General features: G+C 33.7%; 1 protein-coding gene and 1 pseudogene across 1 annotated transcript in view; both read left to right on the forward strand.

Annotated features, from left to right (window-relative positions):
- The window catches only part of Nkain2 (sodium/potassium transporting ATPase interacting 2), a 922,696-nt gene that overhangs the window by 342,361 nt on the left and 554,083 nt on the right, over positions 1 to 26,252 (forward strand). The gene's annotated exons all lie outside the window — the stretch shown is intronic.
- LOC125357250 lies at positions 14,965 to 15,741 on the forward strand (annotated as a pseudogene).

Consider the following 26,252-nt stretch of genomic DNA (forward strand, 5'->3'; position numbering starts at 1 on the left):
AATCTGACATATTGCTTTATGAAGACATTTGTTGGGAAAATAGACTTTTTTTACAGTGGCTCATAACTAATATTTTAAAATGTCATTTTGTATCAATTAACTTTAGCATAGAGTTATTTGCAACTCAAAATTGTTGCAAATTATTAATAAGCATCTACCCAAAATATTAATGATCATATACAGTGGCTAGTGATGCCTTGTGAGATACAGCAAGAAGAATATTCATTTTCTCAGATGACAAGGAAAATTACATGAAAAATAAGAAATTAATAGATACTTCATCTCTGTACATCTTGCATCTGTACCAGCAATGAATGAGAGCTCCTGTTTTGCTTTGTTCTCACAGCACTCATGTTTGTTATTTTTGGTAATTCAGATTGAAACAATTGATTTGGGTATGAACAATAGTTTTATTTTTGAGGTATTTACGGTTTGAACCAGTTGTGACCCTTGGTATTTGATCCATTCCTCCAGCTCAGCTTTGTGCTGGTTAATGGGAGGACTTTTCTGCCTGGTCCGGCTTCAAACCATACTTTTCAGTTTCTCAGCTCCCTGGGTAGCTAGAATTACAGACATGAGCTACGTTTCAAGTTGCAACTATTTTATTACCTATCTTTTCAATATAACAATTGAATTTTTAACAATGGAAAATTTAACAATTGAAAATTTAACAATTTTCCTATTATAATCTTTCAATAGTCACTCATAATATTCTGTCTTGATTTTACTTTTGTGTTACTGTAGTTACTGTAGTTACTATTTTCTTATGTTTATTGTTTACATGTTAAATTTTTCTTTATATATTCCTCTTGGCATATTTGATTCTTATAATTAATGAGCATCTCTTGATTGCAGCAAATCGTTGTATGTCAAAGTTTACCTAATCTGGCCTTTTTAGTGCTATGTTGATAGATTTAACTTTGATATTTTTGGATTTATGTTTACCAGATGGTATACTTTTAACATTTTCTTCTGTTTTTTTTTTAAATTATATAACTTCTTCATGAATTCTCTTACATTAGTAAATATTTCTTCATATTTCATTTTATGTTTTTTTACATTTCAGGCCATCAGTGGCTTCCATAATGACTGATATATCAATATACCATTAGTTATTGTTCTTGAATACCTAACAAGGTAAAATAATGCTTCCACTTTACTACATATAATGGACAGTAAGAGGAGAATTAAGTATTCCTTTCAGTTTTTGTAGTCTCTTTCATCGCATAATGAAATAACACATAGTCGTAAAGACAGAACTGGTGGCAAATATTATAATCCTTGCTACTAATGTAGTTTTGTTCTGGAGGACTGAGGTTTAAGGCCAGCCAGGAGGTAAACATTTCTAGACTCCATCACAAGTAACCAAAAAAGAAAGCCTGGAGGAATGGCTCAAGTAGTAGAGTGCCAGCTTTTAGCACCTGGGAGGCTCTGCAGTCAAACTCCAGTACCATGAAAACAAACAAACAATAGAAACACTAGTGAACAAAAAGCAATAATTATTGGAGTTAATATTTACATGCTCAACTTGAGATAAATATGAAATATAGAAAAGAAAGAATATATCAAGTGATATACTGAATAAAGCAGAAGCAAAAGTTCCCCATTTGTCTTGTCTTATTATTGAACTGATTGATTTTGAATTTTCTGTAAGTTCTCAAAAGATATAATTTTGTTTTTCGTATCTTCTTCTGAAAAAAATACTGAATATACGTAATAACTTTTCAGTTAATATGAAATGACTTTTCTGCTAATTATACCCTTTAAGAACATTTTAAAGGTAAAGCAGAGTTTGTAAAGAATGTGCTCCTTATTCAACAATGACTTGACACTGGTGCCAATCAGTTCATTCTAGTTGTGTAAGAATTTATGTGATCTCATTAAAACTAGACAAATTTCTCTAAGTGTTCCATCCTGTGGATAATTTGTTATTCTTAAACATACCATATTGAACTGTTTTCTTAAAACAGGTTAGCTTAATGAAGCAGATATGTTTGGACATCTTTGCCACAGTAAATAAATTCAAGGCTAACTCTCCTAAATTTTAGTCTTTTGCCAACAAGATAAAACAAATATTCGTACCCACATTTGCTCAAGATTTGATGTGGGAATTCCACATGCAATGAATTTCTTGAGATAATTACTAAAAGTTTCTTTATTTACATGCAAGTAGACAAAATGTTAAAAGTCCTGTGATTTGACTAAAATCAGCCAAGTCACAAATAAAGTAGTTGGATAACATGCCTCTTCATTTTTCTTCTTTTTCACTTTAAAATAATTTCTCAAATAAAAGTCAATATCTGCATATTTTCATAAAGCTGGGACTGGTTGTTCTAGGAACTGTTCAACTTGACATGTCTAGTCCATTGTTTGGTAACTTCAGGCTCCAATGTTCTAGTGTGTTTTACCCCTTCTCTTTATTCTCAGCCAGTATTCCTTAGTGCTTCCTCAAAGACCTAGCTAGATTCATTACAATTTTCAAAAATTATAAAATCTAGTATTGTAAAGCCTTTTTATTAGCCCTATTGCTCCAATATGTAATTTCCATTCCATTTGTATTATGATTTGTTCATTCTTTATTGGATATATTTATTACAAAATGTAAATATGAATTTAAGAAAGCTATTCTTTTATAATGCACTAGTGATTATATCTTATTACTGATATGAAATTAAAATTTTGTTACTTTCTGATATTTTGGGGGTATTACCTCATTTTAATTTACCAGTGGATTTGAATATAAACACCAAGTTATGCTGAAAAAATCATACAAACCAGTTCAACTGGATATATAATACTTGATTGCTTTATATATGTTATCAAAAAAGTGATCATAAAGCAATAAGAAAGAGTTAAATTTGAGCAACTACGGAACATTTTATGTCACAGTTTCCTGGGGTCTTCCCCCATCAGGCCTGCCTATGTCAGGAAGGGTTTTTTAATGGATGTTCCTATCCTTTCACAGTCAAGATAGATTGGGTGTTTTGTATGCCTTCATATGGTTTTGAGAAAGTCTGCTTCTCCTAGGAATTCAGATTATTGAGCATCACTGGAGACTACACATTAACAAAAAAAATGAGAATATATATTTTCTAGAATATCTAACCTGGGGGCTGGGAATATGGCCTAGTGGTAGAGTGCTTACCTCATAAATATGAAGCCTTGGGTTCGATTCTTCAGCACTGCATATATAGAAAAAGCTGGAAGTGGCACTGTGGCTCAAGTGGTAGAGTGCTAGCCTTGAGCAAAAGAAGCTCAGGAACAATGCCCAGTCCCTCAGTTCAAGCCCCTTGAATGGCAAAAAAAAAAAAAAAGAAAAAATAGGTAAAATATCTAACCTATATTCATTGTGCTTGGGAGGCATACACTTGTGAGCTTTCTTTCTTAATAGAAGTAGATTCTCCTCATAATCCCCTTCATTTTTTAGGTTTTTGTTCTTTTTAAAATTATCTTTAAGTAGTTGCACAAAAGAAGTGTCATTTAACTAAGTAGTTTATGAATACAATTTATCTTTAACAATGTCAGCCCTTTCAACGCTCTCATATATATCTCCCCTACTTCCCCCTTCCTCATTCTTCTTAATTTTGTAAGATATACTTTGTATCCTTGATTGCATTCTAATTCTCCTCTCCTCTTTATTTGTCTGTACATTTCTCATGATCCGAGCCTACCAACTTCGGATACCATCTTCTTAGTGTTTTATTGCTGAATGTTGTTTGCCTTTCTATAGAATGACATTCTATAGAATGGCATTATTTTATTTCTCCTATAATCTATCATGTTACCGTAAATATATTTGTATACACTTGCACTCCATCCAGCTCTTCCTTCATTTTATAACCTTCTTTTTTCTTTACATATATATTTGTGGCAGTATTACTCTATAATATTGAACTGGGGTGAACCACAGTTCCTCAGCATGTTATTTTTAGATTTATTTTCTAAGGACTGTAATTAAAATTTAATTGGATGACACTTGTATTTTGTACAAAGAGAAGTGACTATCTCTCTTTAAAAATAAAATATTGCTAAATTATTATGCTCAAATGGTATGAAAAAGGAAAGGTAAGTTAAATCAATCCGATTAGCGATGTTTCCTCCCAAATTTGTTGGTATGACATTCTTGTTTTTAAATAAGCAAAAAGGTAAATAAGAAACCAGGCTGCAGTTCTGTATCTGTATTCTCTATCTGTCGATTACCTTTCTGAAATGCGCATTAAGTTTTCGGCTTCAAGGGTGACCAGCACTCTGGGCTAAAATTCATTCTCACTCCTAAATTATGTGATGCTTCCTTCCCTTGTCTGACATCTTCAAAGTGAAAAGTGTCATTTCCAGAGAAGCATGAAGATATAGGCAGCCCCAAAAGGCACTCTCCAAAATCTTACAAAAAGGGTTGGTATTTTGTGCACAAAATATATGAATGTAGGAAGTAAATATATATAATATATATAATATAATAATATATATATATATGTATTTAAATGCAAAGAATCTGATTTTCTTGTTTAAAGGTCAGATTTTATATAACTTTAGGATATGAAGTACCACTACCTGGACATAGAATCTAAAACAAGATAAATATCTCATTTAACAAATAATGACCTAAAATTTAAACTGGGGAGTTGAATATAATCAAGAAACAAGAATCAGTTAGACTGATTGCTGAGGCTTTAGGTTAGCATATGACACAGAACTACTGATGAGTCAAGCTAAACCAGTAAAAACAAAACAGGTGTCTCCAAGCAGAAATATAATCTTGAATGTGCAATCTTAAAAATGTCTTCAAACAATAATTGCCATTATGAAATGTTGCATGCTTTATATCAGCTGGATTAACTTTTGATTATCTGCCACTGTGTGGAAATGAATTACACTAGGTTATAAAGCATGGACACTTTTTTTTCTTATTCTGGCTTGTCTAAGACATCTAATAGCAAAAGAAAAAGCTTCTGAAAATATGTAGACATTCATTTGCTTAAATACTAGAATATTTGTTATAAGATCAGAAATATTTAAAATTTCCAACCTGTTCATCAGGTTGAGAGGTAATCCTATCTACCTGAGAAGGTAAGATGATGGAAATGTTCTGCTCTAGACAGGAGATTTTTACCAAGCTCAATTTTGTTCAGTGTCGGTTGTTCAATAAAACCTACAGATTTTTAAATGCTTTGAGTTTATTATCATTAGATATTTGTATTCAAACAAAATCCTAAATGTTTGTTCTTTAGTCAAAAATATAAGTTATTTCTCCACTCTTCATAAAGCCATGGTAATATATATGTCAGAACAAATTCATGGGTATCTTTGATAAGTTTTTTCAAGAATTAAGAATTAAATTATAAGAAGAGTACAATAAATTGTTCCTCATCTTTTTTTCAGTGAAGCTTGTCCAATTATTTGAGTGTGCTGTAGTTTGAAGTTCATAATCATTACCTTCTTTTTATCCTAACTTTCAAAATGAGGACCTGATTACTGCCATATGACTTGTGCAAATATTGTACTTTGCAATATGTGCTGCATATAAATGTGCAGATTGTATAGTAGGGGGTAAAATGGGCAGCTTCCTCGCCATCTGTGTGCTAATTAAGCAGTGTCGAACACAGTCTTGTCATAGGAAAAAGTCATCTTCATTTCTACAGGGTGAAAATTATGTTGCCAAGATCACAACGACAGGGTCAAAGTTGGTTGTCAGCGTTGAATCTTGTTCTACTTGGTACTTTAAAAGTACTAGGGATTTTAATGCAAAAAATAGACTTGAACTTTCATATCAAAATTTTATACCTACATAATGCCATATACACAAAACAAAAATAACTAGCATTTTCCTATGCTCCTAAAAATGTGTCCTGGATCCTTTATTTTTATTGTAAAGGTTATGTACAGGGGGGTTACAGTTACATAAAAGTCAGACAATGAGTATATTTCTTTTTTAATAGTCTCATTACCACTCTTATTTTCACCAGTTTTTCCCCTCCTGACCCACAAGATATAGAGTTCATTCCAACATATTTTTTAGATCCTTTTCTATGGCCATCTTAATTATTCTAAAGTTACATGCCAGACTTGTATATCTCATGCGATAAGATATACAAAGTGTGACTACATGGAGAGGTAACTAATGTATGTCATTAAATATACACATAGCCATAAATAGAATGGATTTGTAGTAACCATTGCCTTTAAATATAATAGACTGTGAATTGTTTATTAGGGATTATGAATACAATGTAAACATTTGAGACAGAGTTTCATGTTAAAATCAAGCTAGTTCAAATGTTTCTAATTGGTAGGAATGCTAAAAAGGAAAGTAGTTAAGGGAAATTAGCTACCTATTGTTGTAAAGTAAACGTTTTAAATTTAGTAATGCTTGGAAATGAATTGTTAGCAAACACAGATGTAAACACATCTATAACTTGTGTCCTAGGCTGCCAATAAAAATGATTGAAAGTGAAATAACACACTGTTTTTCTAATTATGTGAGCATAGTTACAGTCATAATTAAAACCTTGAAAGAGTTTGAAGATAATACTTTGCTCCTGCAGGTCACATTCAGATGTAGTAATACTTTTCTCCCTTTTTCATACATGTGCTATGAAGGAACAGGAAGTAAAAGCAGAAATATTTAATGATAAGTAAGTTGTACTCATAGGAGAATTCCTTTTGAACAAATGTGTTCTCAATTTGGAAGCAGGAGAATTATTTCTAATCAGATATTTTGGTATGTTAATTTTGGGGCAGATTTCTATTGTCATTTGATATTTCAAGACCATATTCTGTGCTTTGTTGCATCTTGCTGACAAATTTGGTCTGTTGTAATTATGAATTGCAGTGGTGCAACCAGAAAGTCATTGAATATATGCCTTCAGAAGCATGCCCTTGCCTTGAAGTAAACAGTGCTGATCAATAGATTCCTTTTTTCTATTAGATATACTTGAGACATCAACTGATCTGTGAAGTCTCTTTTCCCAGGATCGCCACAGTGAACCTTCTGTGATTTCACAAAAATTGCCTTAGAATTCTTAGAGAGCAAGCTTGACGTCCAATTTTCTTTTGTGTTATTGAATCCTGCATAGGAAGCAGCAAGTTAAGTACGATAAAAGGTCTTGCTGAATGAATGAATGAATAAAAGAACGTACATCCACTAACCTGTTAAACTCTTGTTTCATAGAGGAAGTACTTGAGAGAACTGGACATAAAGTCAAGGTCATGAGAATTAGAGGAAGGATACACATTAAAGTATGAAATCTGCACAAATTATGACCATCCACAATATTTCAATCATGTGGCTATCTAATAAGCTTGATCAACATGAATGATAAGATACCCCAAAGATAATCGATCCTACTTTTATGATGGCAATACGATCATTTAATGGCTATGTAAAACTGAAAAATGATTTTGAAGAAAGATTACTTGACCTCTGAGTGAATCATAAACTCATAAACAAGCAATGAACAGGAAATCAATAGTGTTTTGTGGTGTGGATACTATTGCATGTTCTTCAAAAATGCAAATACAAACCCAATACAGCCATGCGTTTAACTTTTAATTTGGTCATACCTAATCTTGCCTATCACTTCATAAACTGAAGTTCAGACATAGCAATTTATGCTGGATTGAGGAGAAATCTGTTACAGGTGTACCTTTTATTTATATTTGTCTCAGGATAATGAGAGCAGAAGAATAAAATACAACTTACCCCTAAGAAACATTTTACATGTTACATATGTCACAGTTTTCCACTCAAGGCTCACATCATAACCCCAGCTACTCAAGGGGTTGAGGTCTGTAGCACTGAAGTTTGAACCCTGACAAAGCAAAGATTTTATGAGACACCATCTCCAACTAACTAGCATAATGCCCAGTTGGATATGTTTCCTAAACGTTTGAGCACCAGATTTGAGCAAGAGAGCCAAGTAAATACAAAACAACAACAACAACAACAACAACAACAACAAAAGAGTTTACTTAAGTAAGTTACTAAACCTTAGGGTAGAAAAAATTAGGCTCCAAATTGAGATTTGAGATAAACTATATAGAAAAACATGCATATAGTCGAATTATTTAGATTTTAAATAAAGTTGAAACTGTTGATGATGATCTCATTAAAGCATTAATGATGTTAAAGATTAACAAAGTACAGAATTTCTTAAAATCATAATAGCAAAGAGAATATTGCTTCTTTGAATAGGATCTAAAGTATAATGACAAGAAATGACAATTCATGATATTCATTAGTGATACATGTATCTGCATAAAAGTAGACCTGATTTATTTTTGCTTTATTTGGATTCACTTGTGGTGATGTCAAAAATAGGAAACAATTTTAACTAATAATAGAACATGATGCAACTGTTGAAATGCAACTGTTACTCAAGAATACTGTTCTAATATCAGATTAACTATAGAATGTGATCATAATTTGATTAAAATTAGATAACTAGAATATTTCATTTATCAACATGAAATTAATTTTTGGCATGAGTGAGCCGAAAAATTATAACGTCTAAATCCAGGCTATATACATAACTTAGCAATTGTAACTAACATTAGGTACTTCTTAATTTTTCTGTGAGAAAAGTTTGTTGAAATACCACTGCAATACAACCTACTTACTAAATAACTAATAACTAGTATGAAAGAGACTTTGTCATTACACTCACATATGTCACACCAATCATTATCCTCTCTACTTGAAGAACAAGAGAAAATAGCTACATCACATTTCTAGCATTAGTTAAATTATCATTGTGAAATTGATGTATTATAAACAGTGAGAATATGAAAAAGCAAGAAACTGCTTTGCTGAGTGTATTTTTTACTTGATTCATCTGAATATTTCCTGGATTATTCTCTGAATATAGCTTATAAGGCTGGTATCTTGCTGGATGAATGTAGTTTAGGAAAATTACAAGACAAGGCAAGTATCCTAACTTAGAATCTTTGTAATATACTCCTTTTAAAATTGTCATTCTGGCCTCAAAATTATATATATGTATATATACACACACACAAATACATATATATGTATATGTGTGTACTATAAATGATATGCTATTAGTATTATAAAAATATATGCTTGACATTAAACATTAACTCTCTTTTCAAAAATAGTAATTTGAGACTACTTAGTAGTGAATTGCTTAAATATATATATACACATATACACACATATACATACATATATGTACATATATCAACATGCATATATATACTTATATTTATATATGTGTATGTATATATGCAGGTATACGTATGTATCTTTGTACACATATAAGTATATATGTATATATGCATATGTACAGAGAGAGTGAGAGAAAATGAGGAATTATATTTCTGATTAAGTTAAGCACACTGATAATGCACAGACTAGCATTTTTCCATAACCTGTGAATATTTTTAAATGAACAAGTGCAACTTCAATATAGTAAGATGATTATGAATCTCTTAATGACAATCTAATGAATAGCTACCATCTTTTCTTGAATTTAAGAAAGTTGCCTAAATATTTTTTCCCTTAGAAACTGCTCAGTGAAGTTTCTGGGGGGACTAAATTAAGTCTTTCTAAACAATTTCAGTAAATACACTTAGTTATCCATTCTCTGTTCTGGCAAACATTCTTTTTTATTTTATTTATTTTTATCATCAAACTGAATTACAGGGAGGTTACAGTTTCATACCTTAGGCATTGGATACATTTCTTGTACTGTTTGTTACCTCGTCCCTTATTCCCCCTCCCCCTCCCCCTTTCCCTTTCCCCCCAAGAGTTGTTCAGTTCATTTATACCAAACAGTTTTGCAAGTATTGCTTTTGTAGTTTGTCTTTTTTTACCCTGTGTCTCTCGATTTTGGTATTCCCTTTCAATTTCCTAGTTCTAACACCAGTATACACGGTTTCCAATATACTCAAGATACAGAGATAGTGTAGGTACAACCACAGGCGGTTGATACAAGAAAATCATCAATAATTGAAGCTACAGTTACACATGGCACGTTGAAAGTAGTTACAACTGTGATATAACAATCATTTCCATAACATGGAGTTCATTTCACTTAGCATCATCTTATGTGTTCATGAGGGTATAGCTATTGGGCTCTTGTGATCCTCTGCTGTGACTTGCCTAAACCTGTGCTAATTATTTCCTATAAGGGAGACCATAGAGTCCATGTTTCTTTGGGTCTGGCTCACTTCACTTAGCATAAGTTTTTCCAAGTCCTTCCATTTTCTTACAAATGGGGCAATGTCATTCTTTCTGATAGAGGCATAAAATTCCATTGTGTATATGTACTACATTTTCCTAATCCATTTGTCTACTGAGGGGCATCTGGGTTGGTTCCAGATTCTAGCTATGACAAATTGGGCTGTGATGAACATTGTTGTGCTGGTGGCTTTAGTGTGATTTTGTTTGTGGTCTTTTGGATAGATACCCAAAAGTGGGGCTGCTAGGTCTAGGGGAGTTCTATGGGCAAAAAATTCTTTGTTTTACTCTAGCAATTATTTGATTCTTCTATTGTCTTTGTATGATTCCTATGCAAAGATTTCTTTTTATTTAAATTTAAAATGTTCTGTCATGGTGTTCTTAGAACAAAACTGTTCAACAGGTGTTTTTTTTTAACAAATGAGTAAATACATTTAAAAAACATTTACTCTTCTTTGCTGTGTGACTTCCTATATTTTTATTCTTTAAAGATATCTGTATGTAATAAACAAAAGACCCTGTTTTTTTTATATTGGTAAAGTCAATGAGTATTGCTTTGCTACCAAGACAACAGCAAATGCAACATAATGCAGCACAAATCATTTGTGTGTTAGATGACTAATTTAAGGTGTAAACTATTAAATATCAATTATAATAATTGGTATCTTATTTCATATGATTAAATAATATATCAATTGTGTTACATGCATTTGAATTTTATGTTTTTTTTACAAAGTATCTCTTCTTGGACAGTGAATATTAGATTTTCCTGTTTGCCTTTTTTTAGATAATTTATTTAAATTATGCATAAAGTTCCAGGAAATCTTTCATGTTTTAATGGTTTGTCTTGACATCTGTTCCTCTCTTAGCTGTAAAAAAGGACATTGGAAGGCAGGAATTCAAACTGTACTCTGAAATAGATGTGACTCAAATTTAAGCTGTGCCTATAAATCTACAAGTAAAAACACTTGGTTCTGTGCAAGTAGTTGCAAATGAATTAATTGAAGATTGATAGACTCTAGGGAGAGCTCAAACAGTAAATTTCTTTAGAAAGACCAAGTCAAAGCCCCACAAAATAAGTACCAGAAGTGGTACTTACAAGAGAGAAAGGTGGTGCCAAGGGGAGGGGACAGAAAAATGAAGTCCATAAGGTGAGAGAATACAGGCAAGAATTTATTGTATATACCACAGAATTGAGAAGATTAAGGGAAGAGGCAGGTTGAAGGAAGGTGAAAATGCTGAAGGAAGGACACAGATCAAGGTTCACTGTATGGATAACTATCTTGTTAAATGGCAAAAATCTTCAAACACAACCTAAAAATTAAGAAATATGAGGGAAGGAATGAATTGGGAGGGGTGCATGAAAATTTTAAAAGGGGCAATTGACACTTTTCATAAATTGTTTTGGTGAATGACAACTCCTTTGTAAAACGATTTAAGGATAATAAAAACATGAAAAATAAACAAATCTGAGCTTTCTTATTAGTCTGCTATGGTCTTGGATTAACTCATATACCATCACAGCCTCAATTTCTTAGCCTGTAAAAGTTAAATGTGAACAGTATGTAGTTCATGAAGAAATAGCTTGAGTTGACAACTTACTACCTGCCCTGATTTGTATCAGTTATAACTCAGCCAGAAGTACAGGGATGGTTTTCCTGTCATTGTTAGTGCTTTATGTCATATTACCAAAATACACTGAGCCAATATTCTGTAGTAGAAACTTATGCTTTCATATCCTGCTCACTCACATTAAACAATAAAATGTAGTTTCTTATTAGAGTGCTGGAAAAATTAATTACCTGCAAGTCTATCTATCTATCTATCTTAAGCTTTATGTAGATAGACTTAAACTTAATTAATTAATGATATATGTATATGAATATATATGTATGTATATTACTTAAATGGATCATACAAAATGAAGTGTACACAGTTTTATTTAATACATGATTAAATTGAATAATCACAAACAAATCATATTTATATTATGGTAAACTATACTATGGTAAATTAGACTATGTTATGTCTATTCTATACCATACTTTGTCTTTAATCCTGTAAAAAATGCTTTTGAAACTTATTAGTAGGAAAATACAGCTGGCAGTCTCTCATCTCAGAGTTCCAATTCAGCTCATTCTCCTCGGTCTTTTCTTCCACCATGTCACAGAATGTAAGTAATTATTGCTTTCCTTCCCCTCCCAACCCCCTTGGTGCTTGCATTTCACATCAGAAACTAGACTCATTCTTGCTGCCGTGTACTCTACCACATGAAATGCACTCCTCCATCTCTAATGTTGTTTCTTGATACAAGTCTTACTGAAAGATACATATATGAAGTTCAAATTTGCACTAAGTTGCTCTTGCCAGTAGTTTCTGCAAAAACCGGAAAATGAAATGAACTGAGCCTCACATTATAGCTGTTTCTGTGCAGTCCTTTGGAACAATGGGGAAATAGCTGTATTAAAACTCCTGAAAGTTGTATTTATAGAAAAACCACAAAATAAAAATAAAAAGTGAGGTACCCTTCCAATAAGAAATAATATGGAAAAATATGTAAAGATGATAAAGGCTATGATTTGCAGAATGTTCTAAAAATATCTTATTCAATAAGTACATCTTCCTAGTTGACACACAATTATGTTAATGTGGTAAGAGTTGAAGAGTAATTTAAATATAATTAGGATTTAAAAGATAAATGGAATAGAACATGAAACTTGTTTTCCTGTGTAGAAAGAATTTGTTAATAAAAATGAAAAATAAAAATAATCTGCAAATGAAAACTCTTGCTGTTATTTTCAATTTGGTTGAAGTTTATCCTAGCATGACTAATAAAGATAATGAACTGAATGAATTCCATCATGAATTCATTCCAAAATAAATATATTTTTTTAACATCTTGCTTTTGAGTTTAAAAGGCTAGGAATGGTGCTTGAAGGTGGGTCTCAGAATTTTTTTTTTTTTTTTGGCCAGTCCTGGGCCTTGGACTCAGGGCCTGAGCACTGTCCCTGGCTTCTTCCCGCTCAAGGCTAGCACTTTGCCACTTGAGCCACAGCGTCGCTTCTGGCCGTTTTCTGTGTATGTGGTGTTGGGGAATCGAACCTAGGGCCTCGTGTATCCGAGGCAGGCACTCTTGCCACTTGGCTATATCCCCAGCCCGGGTCTCAGAATTTTGTGGATTCCATATAAGGAGAGACTCTCACTGTCTGAAATTATGGTGCTATCCTTGACTTCTCTGTTCTTTCTTGTTAAGAGATCCATGAAGAATTATTCATATTGTAGAAGATATATGTTATAAAATTGCCAGTTTCCCTGACTAGAACTGTTTAAGAAGAATATTATTTCAGGTTTACACTGACATCACTCTATTCACTGATAATTGTCCTTAAATCATAGTATTCTATTGTGGAAAAAGTAGACTCAGGACCAGAGTTATATCCATTATCTTTTGTGCAGTCTTTCATTGCAAACTGAGTATTGTCCTGAGCAATACATTTTTAAAAATCCTTTGTCTACTAAGTCTGGAAAGAAGATCAGATCTCCTTTTCGGATTCAACATTACTAATTAATTTCTACCTATTCCATAATGGATTATATGGATAAGTAGCTGATGATAGATGAGTCCAAGAGGTTGAAAAAAGCCAATTGTCAATATTCATGATGATGAAAGGAACAAAGGCAAGTGGTTAAAAGGTACCTTCCATTTCCAGACAATATGCACAGAGTCAAAGTAGCAATTGTTCATCCAGAAAAAGATGGATGTCTTTGAATGGAATAAAGATATTTTATCTCCACGAATCACATGCTAACTACAGCTAAAAATCCAATTTTTTGAGTTCCTTTTAATATAAAGGAAAAGACAATCATTGCTTGATGATGTTTTTATTTACTTATTTTGTTAATGTTGTTCCATGTTGAAAGATTAATCTTTTATATTGTACAGAATGAGAGGAAGTGGTAGCCATGACTTCATTATTGTCCATATGCATATTTCTCTCCAGTCTGGAGAAAACATACATGAAGTATTAAAACTGATAACTAAAATGGTACATACAACAAAATTATTTAGATGTTTTGATGGGTAAATAGTAACATAAAGAATGTCAGATGGTAAGTAGTACTACAAGAAAAAGTGATTCAGGGTAAGGCAATGGATGAAAATTTAAATATAGCAAAAATGCCTTTAAAAGGGCATTTGTGATATGGATAAAAATGCAGTAAAATTTGAGCTCCTTTCAATGAAACACAGTGGGAATATTTGTTGTCTCTGCATATTCATATTCAAAAATAAAGGCAGAGTAGAAATGTTTGAAGTGAGCTGATACATGGAAAAGGTGTAGTTTTGTTAGTCTGTGAGGTATAAAACTACATCTTTTAGGGTATAGATCCCTAGAGTATGTGTTATATATCAGGCTTTCAAAATTACAAACAAGAGTTAATTAGAGGAATGACACTTCTGGATGTGCCTGTAAGTATAAACCTGTATAGGAATGTAATTCCTATATTCTTCATGAATTCAAACTTACATTAATTCATATATTTGCATGCATTTACATGTATTCACGTACATACTTTTATGCATATTTATGTATTTGTTTTTAGATGGAACTCCTGGTTATTTCTTTCATTGAGCTAATTAACCCTGTTAATTTAATAGCAGTTTCATAAATGAAACTAGAATCTATGTTACAAATTGCACAATTATTTAAAAAATAGTCATACTTAAAGTACCTTCACTCAGGCCGCTGGAGACCCCGGGAGCTTCCATGCCTCAGTACGCACAGCTCGTCATGGGCCCTGCCGGCAGCAGGAAGGTGATACACAGAGGTGTTACACAGTTATGTGAGTCAGAGCACCTACTGTGCCACCATGGTGCAGCACTGTGAAGCTCTCAACCGGTCCGTCCATGTGGTCAACCTAGACCCAGCGGCCGAGCACTTCAACTATCCTGTGATGGCTGACATCCAGGAGCTGATTGAAGTGGACAATGTGATGGAGGATGCATCGCTCAGGTTTGGTCCCAATAGAGGACTGGTGTTCAGCATGGAGTACTTTGCCAAAAACTTCGACTGGCTGAAGGACTGCCTCGGCCATGTGGACGACGACTACATACTTTTTGACTGTCCAGGTTATCTCTGGCTTCCTGGCAGCCCTGAGTGCCATGGTCCCTCTGGAAATTTCACAAGTGAACATCATGACCAAAATGGACCTGCTGAGTAAGAAAGCAAAGAAGGAAGTTCCCGATCCTGATATGTATTCTTTGTTACAAGATTCCATAAACAACTTAAGAAGTAAAGAATTTAGAAAACTGACTAATGCTATTTGTGGACTGATTGATGACTACAGCATGGTGCGGTTCTTACCATATGATCAATCTGATGAGGAGAGCATGAACATTGTGTTACAGAATATCGATTTTGCCATTCAGTATGGAGAAGACCTGGAATATAAAGAACCAAAGGTACAAGAAGCTGAATCTTCCTCTGTGTTTGATGAATATTTCCAGGAACGCTATCAGGAGTGAAGAGTGATTTGCTGTGAATATGTGACAGCCAGTGGCCACACTGGCAGCAATAGTTGTGTACTCCCTGAAGGATGCTCCCATAGGAGTATTTTGATTAAAAAGGAGGCCTGGCTTTTTTATCAGAAGCAAATCTGCCTGGAGCTCCAACTTCCTCTGGAACTGCTCTTGTTTAAGGAGGTGTCTTCTAAGCTGGTGCTGGTGGCTCACACCTGTAAATCTCAGCTATTCCGGAGGCTGAGAGCTGAAGATCGCACTTTGAAACCAGACTGGGCATGAAAGTCCATGAGATTCTTATTTCCAGTTAACCACCAAAACACTGGAACTAGTGCTGAGGCTAGCACAACAAAGCCCAGGGACAATGCCCAAACCCTGAGTTTAAGCTGTAGGATTGGCATCAAAAAGAGAAAAAAAAAGTGGTGTGCACTGATGGCACAGCTACTCAGGAGGCTGAGATTTGAGAATCTAGGTTCAAAGCCAGTTCAGGAAGAAAGGTCCTCTAGACATTATTTCTAATTTACCAGTAAAACATTGGGCTGGAGGCATAGTTCTAAGCAAGCAAGTCAGGTAAGCTTGAGGCCATGAGTTCAAACACTGGTACCATCAAATATATACACATATATCTGTGTGTGTGTGTGTGTGTATATATATATATATATATATATATATGTATGTATAATGTAGAAAGTAAATGTAACTGAAATATATGTACCTATATAGGAAAGAAACTGAAAAGATTTAAAGCCAGATGGTGGTGGTTTATGCCTATAATCTTAGCTACTCAGGAGGCTGAGATCTGAGGTCGTCCATGGTTCAAAGCCAGCATTGGTCAAGAAGTTTTTGAGACTCTACAATAAACTTTAAAAAACTTGGCAGTGGAGCTGTGGCTCAAGTGGCAAAAAAAGCTCAGGGAAAGCACCCAGGCCCTGAGTTCAAGCCCTAGCACTGGCACTAAATAAATAGCTAACATTAACTCTGTGAAAAAAAAATACCTCCACTCAAAGTTATTATGAGAATGGGTTTAAAGTATGAGACAAGGTGTTTAAACATGTATCAATTAATGAAACCAGAAGGGGTGGTCATTTTGTTATGTTTTTTTCCATTTCTTATTGTTATTGTAAACCTGATATACAGAGTTTACAGTTACATAAGTCGGGCAATGAGTACAATGTTACTTCTTCCCTCATTTTCTCACATTTTTCCCTCGTCATACCACTTCCTCACCAGTTGTATAGCCCATGTTCATCATAGTCTCTTGTGAGTATCACTACTGCATTTCTTCACTTTTTGTCTCATCATTACTGTGCTCTCCTTTATACTCCCCCAGACAAACTCACATACAAGTAAAAAAGAACAAAACATGAAAAGAGCAACAAAGGAGAAAAAATAAAAATGAAAACAAAAAGCAAAATAGTAATCACTTGTTTCCATTTCTTGGAGTTTATTGCAAGAAACATTACTATATATGATCATATGCATATAGCTATTGAGCCTTTGAGATCTGCCCCTGAAATATTCTCCTTTAGTCTTACTATGTGAATGACCTGTATAATTTATCATGTCCAAGTGTAATTTTTTTGTCTTTTACTGTCCAGTGTGTATACTTGTAGATTTGTAGCCACATTTTATTTACAAAAAATGAGAGAATCCATACAATCTATCTTTCTTTGGTTCTAGCTTACTTTTCTTAATGTGATTTTTTCCCCCAGACTTTCCATTAACTTACTAATGGTACAATATCATTCATTCTGATGGAAGCATTTCGTATACATATACCACACTTTTAAATTTCCTTGATCCATTGGTTCACTGAGGGGCATCAGGGTTGATTCCATATGTTGAGTATGATAATTAATGCCGCAGTGAATATAGTTGTGCAGGTAGCATTAGGGTGGCATGATTTTTTTAACTGTATTTTTTTTGTCTTTTCTTTTTTGGTACTGGGGTTAGAACCCAGAGTCATTGCACTTGCTAGGCAAGCGCTTTGCCACTGAGCCACATCCCAGCCCAGATAGTGGCATGATTTTAAAAGATTAAACATAGAGCTTCCATTTTTATTGGCCTTTGTAAGACATATGTTTAGATATCCAAAAACAACAAAATTCTCTCTTTAAGAATTATGTGTTTTCCAGTCTTTGGCTATTTCTATGTGTGAGTCGGCAATTATGTACCTCCTTTGAAATAAACTAGGTACATTGACCATATTGCATTGGAACATATCTTTGCAATTAGGATTTTTTTTTGTTCTAGTCCTGGAACTTGAACTCAGGGCCTATGTGCTATCTCTGAACTTTTATGCTCAAGGTTAGGGCTCCACTACTTAAGTCACAGCTCCACTTCTGGATTTTTGGTGCATAACTGGACATAAGTAGTGTCATGAATTTTTCTGTCTAGCTAGTATTGAACCAAGGTCCATATAACTCAAGCATGAGAAACTGGTGCCCTGCATGCAATTCTGATTTATGACCAGAATATCAAGGTATTCTAGAATATCATCTCTGACAAGGTTTCTTTACAGAAAGCAGAGAAAGTTTATTTAATTCATACTTTTTTATCCAAAGTTCTTAATATATCCTGTTTTTTTCACATTGTGTAAAAATTTGTTTTTCTAGGATTTGGAGCATTCCTATGAATACAAGTGTTTTATTTCCTGATTATTTTGAGATTCAATACACTTTGTAACTAACTATGCTGTATATTTACATTTGAACAATTTCTTTTTAGTGTTTGTGATTACTGGGCATAGAAATTTTGGATGCAGGTATTCCTTGAACAAGAATAAGGGCTCACATGGAATCTTAAGGAATTTCTCTTGTTATATTCAGTAAAATACCACATTTAAATAGTACAGTGGACACAGAAGGAATAAAAAGTACCAACTTACCATACAGGTCATAATGTGGGCCCTGTAGCTACAGCCATTTAGTTTTTCCTTTTGGCTATGCATCTGTTTACTGGACATCAGTAAAGATTGATTTGAGTTGAATTATTCATAAAATAGAAGTGAAGTAGTATGGCACTGAATTAAAAGCTTTTTTTCCATTCCTATGTTATGATAAACCTTAATGCTCATAAGCCTTAAAATCATTTAATTTTTCTTTAAAAGCCAGACTTCTCCATGAAGGATTGATGAATTTGTCTTCATGGTACTTTATATATTTCAGACAGAACAAAATTTTCTTTCCATGTCCTTATTTATTATATCTTTTCCCATCATTTAGGATACCCCATTTCTTTGATAGTTTCTAAGAACTAATTTTTATGATCTAAAATTAGAGTATTTCTTTTCTATTTTGTTATATCTATGTGTCCAACTTCTTAACAGGTTTGACAAGAAATGTACTAGCTACCTTACATATGTAACTGTAACACCTCTGTACATAATACCAAAAAGAAAAGAATAATCCACTTTGAAAATTTTTAGTAGCTATTATATCTCTACAAGATCTCCTAGAATTATCAATTCAAGTTTGGCTTAAGCATCACATAGTTCATTGCTTTGCTTGATGATTTGTTATATGGAACTTTATGACAAAAGTGTACTTTTTAAATAATAATAATGAATTTGAAATAAATTAATCCACATATATAATAATTGAATAGTTGAAGACATTCCTATTTACATGTCCAAATACTCCTGAAACACATGAAGAAATAGGTAATATCACTAGAAAAATTCTTATCAAAACGAAACTCTTATAGGATACTGGTGACTCCTACCTATAATCCCAGCTACTCAGTAGGTTGAGATCTGAGTATTCAGTTTGAAATCAAGCCAGGCAGAAAAAGCCACTTATTTCTAATTAAGCACTCAAAAACCCACAAGCAGAGCTATGGTTCAAGTGGCAAATTATCAGTCTTGAGAGAAAAAGCTAAAGGACCACTTCCAGGCTCTGAATTCAAAAGCCCCAGTCCTGGCACACAACAAAGCAAAATGAAATGCTCCTCACTAGGATTATGATGTGTTGTTTATCTTTTGCTGGTTGTGATGTGTTCATTAACAGAGGCCTATTATTAGGAAAATATCAGGTCTGCTTTGTGCCCCCTATTTACTATAAAAGTTACAAAATTTTAAAAATACAATAAAAGTTATTGAAGGTATCAAAGAAGGAGTCAGTCATTTTAAAGTGTCAACAGAGGATAAAGCTTTGGAATAACCTTTGAATTTCATTTCTTTGTAATCAAACTATCATGTCCATGGATACCATTCAGTGCTTTAATTACTTTTATTTGGTTTTTTGTTTTTGATTTTGTTGCCAGTCCTGGGGCTTGAACTCAGGGCCTGAGCACTGTCCCTGGCTTCTTTTTGCTCAAGGCTAGCACTCTGCCACTTGAGCCAAAGCGCCACTTCTGGACGTTTTCCGTATATGTGGTGCTGGGGAATCGAACCCAGGGCTTCAAGTATACAAGGCAAGCACACTTGCCACTAGGCCATATCCCCAGCCCCTTAATTACTTTTAGATGAATTTGAGCTTTGGTGGCCTTCTAGGGACAAACTAGTTTTGATTGGGTATGATGGTAGTTTGTAAACAAAACACCAGCAGAATTTGACTTTTATTATCAGTAAATTTTCTTATTATACATGATGTTTATGTAACTCATGAATTTCCACAAATCATATTTCCATCAAAGCAAATTTATTCCTTATACCTTTTCTCTAATTTACATGCTGAACATTTCTTCTCTTGGGTTTTCAAGACTTTTTTCTTACCTTGTAACATTACCATGTCTGAGTCATCAATAACAAATAATATATGAAAAGGCAGAATTTCCTCCAATGATTAAATCTAATTTCTGGACATGCACTTTCAAGGCTCTTAGTGTTTTCTTCTTCCTTCTTTTCTTTTTATTCTGTAATTATTTAATTCATCTTTATTTATAAGTGTTCTTACATCTACTTATTTTGAGGAAAAACAGTTGTACTGTAGTCTAGACTTTGGCAAATCAAAAGGCAAGTCTCTTTATCTCTTTACTTTTTTTTAAACCACAAAATGTCCAATATCTTTCCCTATCCCTACTGAATAAGAATTGTTTCCAGGAACACTAATAAAACTACCAAATAATATTTTAGGAAGTATGCATGATGATGTTTCAATTTCATTTATTGTTTTATTACTTACAGTATATTTAGCACTTGCACATATATGTCATTTGGTAAAAACTTTACAAATTTATTTGACCGTAACCTTTTAAGTAACAGGAATAGAGTATTTATCACATCTATTTCACAGGTGAAGCTGCTGGAATGACATGTTTATGCTTTTTGTATGTTTTGCTGTTTGACAGAAATGTCTCTTGACGTTTGGAAGATTTACAATTGCTGCTCTCTTGACAGTGAAAAATGAAAGAAAAGAAAGGCAAGGAGGAAGAGAAGGAGGGAAGGAAAAAGAGAAATTGTAAAGGAAGGGAAAGAGGGATGGAAGGAAATAAGAAAAGAAACAGGAAGGAAATAAAGAAAGAATAGGATGATAATATTATGAATGTAGGATCCTAAACCCAAAACTATTCACTGAGCAGGTTTATTCTATTTAAAGGAACTTGATCATGTACTTATTTAGATCCCCTTATGTGGATTGTGGACTGACTTATCCACTCCTTTTTGTGATCCTGTGCAGCTGAAGATTTTGCTACGAAATGGCTTTTATGTTCAATTTAAAAGGAAGTAGAGCTATAACAGTGCTGTTTTGCAAAATTGTTCTAATATTGAAGTTGGCATTTGCACTTACATACATTTCTCCAGGGATTCAATGTTGTGAGTTTTTGTAAGCTTTGTGAGTATTTTATCTTTTAATCTGTTTTTTATTGTAGAACATTCAGGATATTTGCAGATCCAAACAATCTTAAATTAAAGGTATGATATTAATATTAATGCTATAATATCACACCTAGAGAACATTCTTACCTGAATAAATAATCATAAACGATTTGATTTTTCAGAGATTCCAAAAATTTGATTGTAGATATTCTTCCTTAAGGACATGTTTTGTTGGATAGACTCAATTTCCTATTCATCTTTGCTTTCAGCTGTTCTCCATCAGTATAACCTCAGGTAGGATGTTTTAGATTACAAAACATGATACCTAGTCACTGAGGGAATGAAAGCCATCTTGGCCAAAAAAAACACATAGTAAAGAATAATACCCAGTCCTTTCTTTCTTACCTTGGGCTACAGTGACCAAAATATCATAGTTTGATGGCTTAAACTGCAAAAACTCATTTTTCTTACTTTCTGAGATTAGGTAGTACAATATCAAATAAACAGCAGGGCTTCCTTCTGGTGAGAGGTCCACTTTCTTCCTAATAGACTGCCATTTCTTGCTGTGTCTTCACAAATAAACAGAGAAATCCCTATCACACTTCTTTGTTCTTAAGAAAACATACATTATGTTGGACATGGAGAACAAAAAGTGGAAGAAAAACAAGGTAGGGGTAACAATGTTTGACAAGATATATACTCATTACCTTATCCATGTAACTGTAACTCCTCTATACCTCACTTTTACAACAACAACAACAAAAAAAAATTTTTATAAAAAAAAGAAAACACTAAACTCATCATGAAGGCTGGAGCCTCATAAACTAATTACCATCCAAATGGACTGAATCTTGGTGTCAGGAAACAATTCATAGATTGAAATCTCAATCCTAATGTGATAGTATTTGGAAGTTGGGTCTTTGGGAAGAAAAAAGTTATGAAATAAAGAAATAAATTCATGGGCTGGGAATATGCCCTAGTGGTAAGAGTTCTTGCCTCACATACATGAAGCCCTGGGTTCGATTCCCCAGCACCACATATATAGAAAACGGCCAGAAGTGGTGCTGTGGCTCAAGTGGCAGCGTGCTAGCTTTGAGCAAAAAGAAGCCAGGGACAGTGCTCAGGCCCTGAGTCCAAGCCCCAGGACTGCCCCCACCACCAAAAAAAAAAAAAAAAAAAAAAGAAAAGAAAAAAATTCATGAAATAAATAAATAAAGTCAGAGCCTTCCTAAATGGATTTAGTACCCTTCGAAGAAAAATACTAGGCTAGATGGCTCTTTTATCCTAGATGAGAATAGAAGAAGTAATTAGCAATTTGTATCCAAAAAGGACCTTATCAGAAGCAGACCATGCAAGAATCACAAATGTAAGCTTTCATGAAACAAAAATGTGAGGAACAATGTTTGTTGTTTCTAAGCCTCTTATTCTATAATAGTTGTTAGAGTAATTTTATCACACTGTTGGTTAGGGCTTCAGCATATATATTTTTAGGGAAGGTAATTCACTCCATATCAAAATTTAAGAACAATGTAAGATGAAAATTTGGTCTGTGGCTATAATAAATGTCTCTCCCCAGAGATCTGCATTTAAAGTCTTGGCCTCCACAGAGTGGGTTTGCAAGGTCATGGACATTTAGAAAGGTCTATTAGAAAGTAATAAGAACATTGGGGAATTTGAAGAGAATTGTGTGACATGGGTCTCTTACACTCTCTTTTGTTTCTTTGCTGTAGATTTAACTGATTGCTTTTAGACATTTGTAATTTGAAAACTTGATAAGAGGCCCGAACAAATATGAGCCCTGTTGTTTTTTTTTACCCAAATGTTAATAGACCAGTACCATAGACAATTATCTGGCTCCTAGTAGCTATAAACTGCCATTATCCATCATAAGCCATGGTGTACTCTGCATTACAATGGAGTACGAGTATTACAGTTGTATTTACAGCCCTTTCTTGTTTTTTGAAAGTTAATTTCTAATTGTCTCCAAGGTTGTTTTAGCATGAAATGGTATCTTAAAACTACATACACATTTAACCACTATCTGACAAATGTACTTTCAGTAGAAATACTTAATAAAAATATAGTGGCTTTTTCTTACTTGAGGCATTACATGATACTTTTAGTCAAATGATAAATAAAGCAAAATTAGGAATGTATTTAATTTGTCATACACACAAAATTAGGAAAATATATGAGAGACAGTTAATACAGCATTCTAACTTAGCTGGAATAACAGGATTTAAAGAAAAGAACTCAAGAGGCCCAAAAATACAGAAGGAAAGTAATACAAGATGAAAGAAGGGACACAGTGTAACCACACAGTGCTATCACAAAGGTAAGTTTGTGTGACTGAAGTGGGCCTCTTCTCAGCATCAGCAAGTCCAATTGTTTACAATAATTTTATTTAATATAAACAAGAACATACAGAGTGAATGGAACAAGCAATCTGATTGTAAATAAAAGAAGTATATGGCCATAAAAGAAATGCAAATCAAAACAACATTGAGATTCCTTCTCACCCCAGTAAGAATGTCCTATATCAAGAAAACTAACAATAATAAATTTTGGAGGGGATGTGGCCAAAAGGAAACCCTACTTCATTGTTGGTGGGAATGTAAACTGGTTCACCCACTCTGGCAAGGGGTATGGAGATTCCTCAGAAGACTAAACATAGAGCTCCCTTATGACCCAGCAGCCCTACTTTTGGGCATCTACCCAAAAGACCACAAACAAGAACACACTAAAGCCACCAGCACAACAATGTTCATCGCAACACAATTTGTCATAGCTAAAAATATGGAACCAACCCAGAGGCCCCTCAGTTGACGAATGGATCAGAAAAATGTGGTACATATATACAATGGAATTTTATGCCTCTATCAGAAAGAATGACATTGCCCCATTCGTAAGGAAATTGAAGGACTTGGAAAAAATCATACGAAGTGAAGTGAGTCAGACCCAAAGAAACATGGACTCTATGGTCTCCCTTACAGGGAATAATTAGCACAGGTTTAGGCTAGTCACAGCAGAGGATCACAGGAGCCTAATAGCTATGCCCTATGAATGCATAAGATAATGCTAAGTAAAATGAACTCCATGTCATGGAATGAGTGTTTTATCACTGTTGTAATTACTTTCAACATGCCATGTGAAACCGTAGCTTCTATTGTTGATGATGATCCTCTTGTATCCCCTTCCTGTGGTTGTACCTACACTATCACTGTATCTTATCTGAGTACATTGGAAACTGTATATACTGGTATTAAAATTAGGAAAGTGAAAGGGAATACCAAAACCAAGAGACACAGGATAAAATAACAAACAACTAAAAAAGCAATGCTTGCAAAACTGTTTGGTATAAACCAACTGAACAATTTATGGGGGAGAGGGAAAGGGGGAGGGGGAGGGGGGGAATGAGGGAGGAGGTAACAAACAGTACAAGAAATGTATCCAATGCCTAACATATGAAATTGTAACATCTCTGTACATCACTTTGACAATAAAAAAGAAAAAAAAGAGGTATGTTAGTCCTTATAGAGAAGTTAAAACAGCCAGTGGGAAATGATATGGTACTCAAGAACCAAGAAACTGGTCCTTAATTAAAGTATGGGTTTGTTCTTATATTATTGCTCATTTCCATGACTGAAGCTAAATATTTTGCTCTGAAATTTACATATATACATATATATGCTTAGAATATGAGATGTATACATATTATAGATACATATATACTTATTTATAAACAAAACTGGCAATATTCTTCAAACTGGCAAAGCAGCATCATTTTTTGAGAACATAAATAATTCTTGCCCAAAATTAGTGTCTTCCAGCACTGTTGATCTTGGGCCTTTATTTTGTTTGTTTACTATACAAACTTAACAGGCTAAATAGACCCTCTACCTTATAACTAGTTTAATAGATGTTGAGAAATTGTTGTCTTTTCATTTGGACCTAGATAATACAAGTAATTTGTTGGAAAGAATTGTGAGTTACTATGGTTCATTATCAACCCGTTTAGACCAGAGTGAGAACTATTTAGACCAAATATTAAGAAGACTGGAGGATTATCACAGTAATGTCCCAGGTCCTAACTAGTCTTGATCTTACACATTAATTATTATAATATAATTTTAATATCTAAATGATTTTCCTGAACTAATTTTAAAGGACACAAGTGCCTTTTTCAGAGAGAAAAAAATGATGTTCTATTATTCAGACTTAATTATTTAGAGTTCTCTGCAAACCATTATTACATCCCATCATCATGCCTTCTGCACCAGTATTGAAACAATTGGCTGGAGCCACTGCTGATTGTAACATGATGATGAGTTCAGCTTCCTCCCACCTGCTCACCCAGGTGTCTCAGCTCAGCAGTTCAGTTCCCTACAGTGAGCCCTGATGGTAGCTCTGAGGTTGCCAATGCAGAAAGAGTGAAATCTTATTGACTGTGTATCTCATCTTCCCATGGTAAGGCTTTAGAAAGAGTCTAGGGCCATACTTCTTTCCTTTTCTGTATCTTCCTTTCCCCATAATTCAAACTAACTTTCAAGGAACTCTCAAAAGAATCTTCAAATCTTAATACAAGTTATAATTGTGAAGCTATGTAAACTGTTTTCTGTCCTTAAAGGAAATTTATACTGTATGAAATCATTTCAAAAAGCAGTAAAATACTCTAATGTTTAGAATAATTGGTGGAATATTTAAAATTTCTGAAGTAACCTTAACTAAATTTTCTTATTTTAATTTAATTATTGTAAAGATGTTATTCAGAGGGATTA

This window comes from Perognathus longimembris, chromosome 9 (assembly GCF_023159225.1).
Source record: "Perognathus longimembris pacificus isolate PPM17 chromosome 9, ASM2315922v1, whole genome shotgun sequence".
Taxonomy (NCBI): Eukaryota; Metazoa; Chordata; class Mammalia; order Rodentia; family Heteromyidae; genus Perognathus; species Perognathus longimembris.